Source organism: Euprymna scolopes, chromosome 2 (genome assembly GCF_053919585.1).
Source record: "Euprymna scolopes isolate OS-2025 chromosome 2, ASM5391958v1, whole genome shotgun sequence".
Classification (NCBI taxonomy): domain Eukaryota; kingdom Metazoa; phylum Mollusca; class Cephalopoda; order Sepiida; family Sepiolidae; genus Euprymna; species Euprymna scolopes.
Genome location: NC_136483.1, coordinates 159634464 through 159641082, shown reverse-complemented (window position 1 = coordinate 159641082; position 6619 = coordinate 159634464). Strand labels below are relative to the sequence as shown.

Sequence of the window (6619 nt, the reverse complement as noted above, 5' to 3'; positions counted from 1 at the left end):
TTTTTGTGTGAATTTAGGCTAACGAGGGTTATACTTTAGCAAATTTGGGTCATTCTTCCCAAGGACTCCGTAGTGACAATATTGCCTCTTAGATTCTCTCTCATATTCTCATTACTTTAACATTCATTGCCTTTGCCTTAAATTAACTCATTGTGGGCTCAGTGTGTGTTTAGACGTGGAAGTTGGTGCACGCCAGTTTTGTTATGCGGGTTCGTGTCTCTGAGAAAATAGTACAATTATGGCATATTCAGTGGCTATAAATCCTAGTACTAATTTATTAACTGTCTATGTTTCAGTATGAGCGTATTTAAAGAGCAGTAAACGGGGGATTCAGCTTATATTTGTTTATACACATGAAGCTTGGGTTAATGAACTGATGATCCGCAGACATTTTTTTTTTTTTTACGAAAAATCCATTTTTTTTTTAAATTCTGTAGCAAAAAAAAAAAAAAAAAAAAAAACCTGACCTGATTGAGCAAAACCAGGGTCATTTTCGGACTCTGAGCATCAAAATTAGTCTAAATCAGCTGGAAAACCCAGGACGATTTTCCAAACATATTTTTTGTTACCCAGTGTAATAATTGTTTCAGTATAAAGGGTCTCTCCTCCATTGACTGAGACAAATTACCTTAAATGCAGCATCTGCAGAACAGCCTTTTTTGTATTTATTAAAAAAAAAAATACAACTTTCTTATATAAGTCGTTTTCATGTATGGGGGCGTGGAATTGCATTCACTAGCAGAAGATCTAGCTAATTTGCATATTCTTTTATTAATTCATTTTAATTAATTCCCTATTAAATTTTTTCTGTTTACTTATGGGATGACCATGATTTTAGTTAACTAGTACGTTATTATTATTATCATCATTATATTATTACGCTTATTGCTCCGTCCGTTATCATGCTGTGCATCCCTAAAAAAGGAAAGTGGAATAAAAAAAAATTGGTGTCGCTGTAGAGGCAAAGCTAATAAAAATGATTTATCTTTCTTGGCCTTTTGGCCAAGATCAAAGTGCAATATCTGTTCCGGCAGATACTGCAAGCAAAGACCATATGTGGGGGCAGCCACACATAAAACCTTGGTCAATGTAGGGGCAACCCTTCATACCAATTGTCACTATCCAGCTCCCCTACTCCCCGGGGAGTTGGTCCCCTTTTCCCCTTCGCTCCTCACATTAAAAATCGGCCTTGTGCCTAATTTGCTCGGTGGGGGAGCAAATAAATACCCCTTTCTTGGCCTTTTGGCTAAGATCAAGTGTAGTATCTGTTCTTCAGGTGCTACATTTCAATTTCTTCTCTCTCCGTGGAAGAGAAATCCTTCACGACTAAGACAATTTTTTCTCCACGTTAAAAAACGACCCTGGTGTCTAAATCTGTCTCGGGGGGGGGGGCATTGTGAATAGGTACTATGTTTAATGTAACAAAGTTTTAATATAAAAAAAAGTAACTGGAAAAAGTTATTTCTGATTTAATTACAAAATGCCCTGGAAATGTCACTTCTGATTAATTATAAAATTCCCTGGAAAATGTCCGTTCTGAGTATTTTTTTTTTGTTTTTGTTTATTTGCCTCCCCACAAGGGCGGGATTGGACATGAGGTCGGTTAACAATTTAGGGGAAACCAACTCCCCAAAAGAAGCAATTTGGTCAATAACAAAAATATAAATTGTATCAGTGGTGAAGGCTTTCTCCTCCATTAACCAAGACTAAAAAAGGACGGATTTAAGTCACTGGAATGCTAAAACTGATACTACACCCAGAAATTCATGTTGAAGCAATGGTTGCCTAATCCCTAACCGTGTTCATGTTTTTATGTATTACTTTCGAAAAGCTGCTGAAACAGTTTATGATTTAAACATTATTTTATTTCAAGTATGTTTTAAGCAGTGGGTTACGGGATATGAAGTCAGTCCCAGAAATTACTCAAACCGTTTACGATTTAAACATTACTTTATTTCATGTATATTTTTAACAGTGGGGCGGGGGATAATAAATCAGTCCGAAAATGGGTGAAACCGTTTACGCATTACTCATAACTTTATTTACTATATATTTTTAACATTGGGGTGAGAAATATGAAGTTGGTTCCGGAAATGGCTGCAACCATGTACGTTTTGGACATTACTTTATTTAATGTATATTTTTAACAGTAGGATGGGAGATAAGAAGTCGGTCGCGGAAATGGTTGAAAAATTTTACGATTTATACATTACTTTATTTTGTGTATATTTTCAACAGTGAGGTGGGGATTATAAGCCAGTTCCAGAAATGGCTGAAACAGTTTACTATTTAGACATTACATTATTTCATGTATATTTTTAGCAGTGGATTTGGGATATAAAGTCGGTTCCGGAAATGTCTGAAACAGTTTACGATTAAAACATTACTTTATTTAATGTATATTTTCAGCAGTGGGGTGGCGGACATGAAGTCAGTCCCGGGATTGAATGAGATGTGCAAATATATACTATCAGAAAGCGTCGCCCAGTATTGAATAAGATAGGTGAAAAACATATAATAGCAAAATACCCAGCGTCGCCCGGGATCGAATGAGATAGGTGAACGATATATATTAGCAGAATATGCGGCGTCACCCGGGATTGGATAAGATAGGTGAAATACCCAGAATTGATTGATTTGTTTGTAATGAAATAATCAGCCCAGACAATATATCAAAGTTATTATTTAAGTAAGGGGGAGCGACATAGTAGGTTAAAGTTATGAAAATTATTGTCGAAATTAGTAACATATCCAAGAATTATGAAAAATGATGAAATGTTACTTGATTGGTGTGTTTGTAATGATATAATAAGTCCAGACAATATATCAAATATATTATATAAGTAGGAGGGAGTGGTATAATGTGGGTTTTTAATTATAAAAATTATTGTCGAAATTAGTAACATATCCAGGATTATGAACAAAGATTAAATGTGAGTTAATCGTTTGTGTGTTTATAATAAAATAATCAGCCCAGGAAATATATCAAAGTAATTATGTTAGTAAGAGAGGGCGATAAGGATGGTTTAAATTATGAAAAATAATTGTCGAAATTAGTAACATATCCAAGAATTATGAAAAATGATAATATGCTATTTAATGCATTAGTGTGTTTGCAATGAAATAATCAGACCAGACAATATATCAAAGTTATTATTTTAGTAAGTAGGGCGATGGCGTGGGTTAAAATTATGAAAAATGATTGTCCACATTAGTAACATATCCAAGAATTATGAAAAATGACGAAATGTGAGTTAATTGATTGGTGCGTTTGAAATGAAATAATCATCCCAGATAATATATCAAAAGTAATATTTTAGTAGCGGGGGGTTGATAATGTGTGTTAAATATATTAAAAATAATTGCCGAAATGAGTAACATATCCAAGAATTAAGAAAAATGATGAAGTGTGAGTTAATTGATCATTGTGTTTTTTATGAAATGATCAGCCCAGACAATATATCAAAGTAATTTTTAGTAAGAGATGACGAAGAGGATGGTTTAAATTATAAAAAAATATTGTCGAAATTAGTAACATATCCAAGAATTACGAAAAATTACGAAATGTGATTTAATTGATTGGTGTGTTTATAATAAAATAATCAGCCTGGATAATATACCAAAGTTATTATATAAGTAAAGGGGAAAGAGGTCATCAGAGCTTAAATCAATAAAAATTATATTCGAAAGTAGTAACATATCCAAGAATTACGAAAAAATGATGAAATATTAGTTAAATGATTGGTGTGTTTGTAAGAAAATAATCAGCCTAGGCAATATATCAAAGTTATTATTTAGTAAAGAGGGAAGGGCGAAAATGTTGGTTAAAATTATGAAAAATGATTGTCGGAATAAGTAACATATCCAAGAATTATGAAAAATGATGAAGTGGAGGTTAATTGATTAGTGTGTTTGTAATGAAATAATCAGCCCAGCAAATATATCAAAGTTATTATTTTAGTAAGATTAGGCGACAAAGTTGGTTTAAATTATAAAAAAATATTGTCGCAATTAGTAACATATCCAAGAATTACGAAAAATGATGAAATGTGAGTTGATGTGTGTGTTTGTAATGAAATAATCAGCCTAGACAATATATCAAAGTTATTATTTTAGTAAGGGGGCGATACAGTTTCAATAAAAGGGCTAGAATAATATGATTGTGTCTTCCTTCGTGCTGAGCAGAACGCCCACAGAATTCCCAGCTACAATATATTACATATGAAAAATGCTGCTGTGGAATTTCCACAGGTCCCGCTAGTTAACTATTATTATTCATGCAGATATTCTACATGATTTATACTTGTGTAATATTTGCGTGAAAAAGTTATAGTAATGTCAAATCTCTTTCTATATATATTTATGCATGCGTATATGTATATTTGTTTAAAAAAACTTCTGGCTGGACTAGGCCACAAAACAACTGTCAACTTTTGCAATAATTGAATGAATGGGCAGTAAAAAAAAAATGGATGCTAAAAACGACTTCATAAACAAATAAGAAATATGGCCGACCGGGTTTCTGAATTGTGTCAGTTAATAAAATTGCTTATCAAAACTACGAAATAAAGCAAATAAACGAAAAGATTATCATTGCTGCGAGTGCAGAAATGAGACAGGTGCGAGGAAGGGGCGGTGATTTATTAACTGCTAAAAACCTTTTCCCATGGTTAAAATTTTGATAACAATTATACAACGAATATGTTTAATAACCCAAATTTAGAAAATGCATTTTATTATGAAGACTTGCCCCAAGGGGAGAAGGAACCTGCCTCTGTCATAGCAACAGTGAGAGATTGGGTCCCATGAAGAAGAAAAGAGAGATGAACTTAAACATCCGTTGGCCACTCATGATCTTGCAAGCCAAATTCCTGCATAACCAGCAATCGTGATTATTGCCGGTAACCTGAGATGATAGTGTATTATTGACAACTAGCGAGACCTGTGGAAATTCTATAGCAGACTCTTTCATGTGTAATATATTGATGATGTTGGCATTCTGTGGATGTTCAGTGTAAATGGAGACGCTCTGATATTATTGTAGCATTTTTGTTCAAACTGCAAAAATATTTATCTAAGCTGGCAGGAACTCCCGGCGTAGCCTGATCATAAAATATGCTTACATATGATATTTTAATTTATACCGATTTTATATATATTATTATAGAGTCAATTTTCTATCGATTCTTATACATTATAAATATGTGATTTCAAAAATGAAATATGTATATCCATATGACTTGAGTGTATCGGCTTGAACCGAAACTAAAACTTATGAATAATATATATATATATATATATATATATATATATATAAAATAAAAATTACAATTAAATTTACAAAAATGATCCAAAATGGTAAAATTAAAGTATATTATAAATATTAAAGAATTAATATTTATAAACTTTCTTGAAGTTATACATTTGGATTTTACCGTCACTGGATTATTTATCTTCCACCAGACTATCCATTCATGTGTAATCACCTTTTTCTTCACCATATTCCCTCTGTTTCACTTTTTTTGTTTTCAAGTAAGATCTTTGACTTACTTGTTGTTTCATCAAATACTTTTGCATGCAAAATCCGATCCCGCATTTTACTAATTCCTACCCTCTGATGAGAAGGAAAGTATTTCTTCGAAACTCCGCAGATTAAGGACTATCCACTTATCTAGTGTTTCCTTTTCAGATTAAATATGTTTTTAACTCATTTCAAAGTGTTTTTTTGACATGTTTTATTAACTGTTTGCTCGTATATATATATATATATATATATATATATATATATATATATATATATATATATATATACACACGAGTTCCTTCAGCTATAACCGAAACCAAAACTTATGGAGAATTCTTGCTAAAATTATTTATTACAAGAAATGGAAAGTCTTAGCAATCAAACGACAGACACTCAGAAGAAAAAAGATGTAAGCGTGACATACAAAATAACACACACGTTATCGTATTAATATGTAGCTTATTAATTAAATTCTATTAGAACGAGTGCAGAGTTATGCCTCTGTGATTCTCAATGTAAGACGAAGCATAGTAAGCATCTGTGAGTCAACTCTGCTCGCCCACGGAATCCACATTGGTAAGAGATTAACTTGGGGTTGAGATCGCGGAACCCGAAAAACGCTCAGATTTTACCAATAATGCTGTGCAGACACGAACATTAGAATCTTAAGTCAGAGACCTGTGAATGACCTGAGTTGTGAAACGTTTTAACAAATAATTAGTTTGCTTTATATGAAAGACCCAGCCATTTATGTGTTATTCTTTTCTTCTTTTGGCCAGAAATAACCTTTGCTCTCCAGTGATACAGACTTTGGTGGCTAGAGTCGGACGATTTGCCCTCTTCATCTTATACAATGTGGGGAGAGTGGTAGTTCGTCAGTGCCAAGTGTCAAGTGACTCACTGGGACCCCAGGACGGCTGCCATTGGTGACATCACATACTGGACATCGTTGAAGAAATAAAGGCTACATTAAACTAATAATCTATTCATATCATTAACCTTTATCCCCGAATGGCTTTTAGCCTTGAAAAGTTCTGTTTTATTATTTTAAAAAAATTCCTCCCTAGAATCCCGCCTATATTAACAACAAAAATA

The 6619-nt window shown here is 33.0% G+C and overlaps 1 pseudogene; it reads left to right on the top strand.

Moving 5' to 3' along the window:
* The first annotated feature begins 1225 nt into the window (after nucleotides 1-1225).
* LOC145242274 (U2 spliceosomal RNA) lies at nucleotides 1226-1352 on the top strand (annotated as a pseudogene).
* Nucleotides 1353-6619: the final 5267 nt, after the last annotated feature.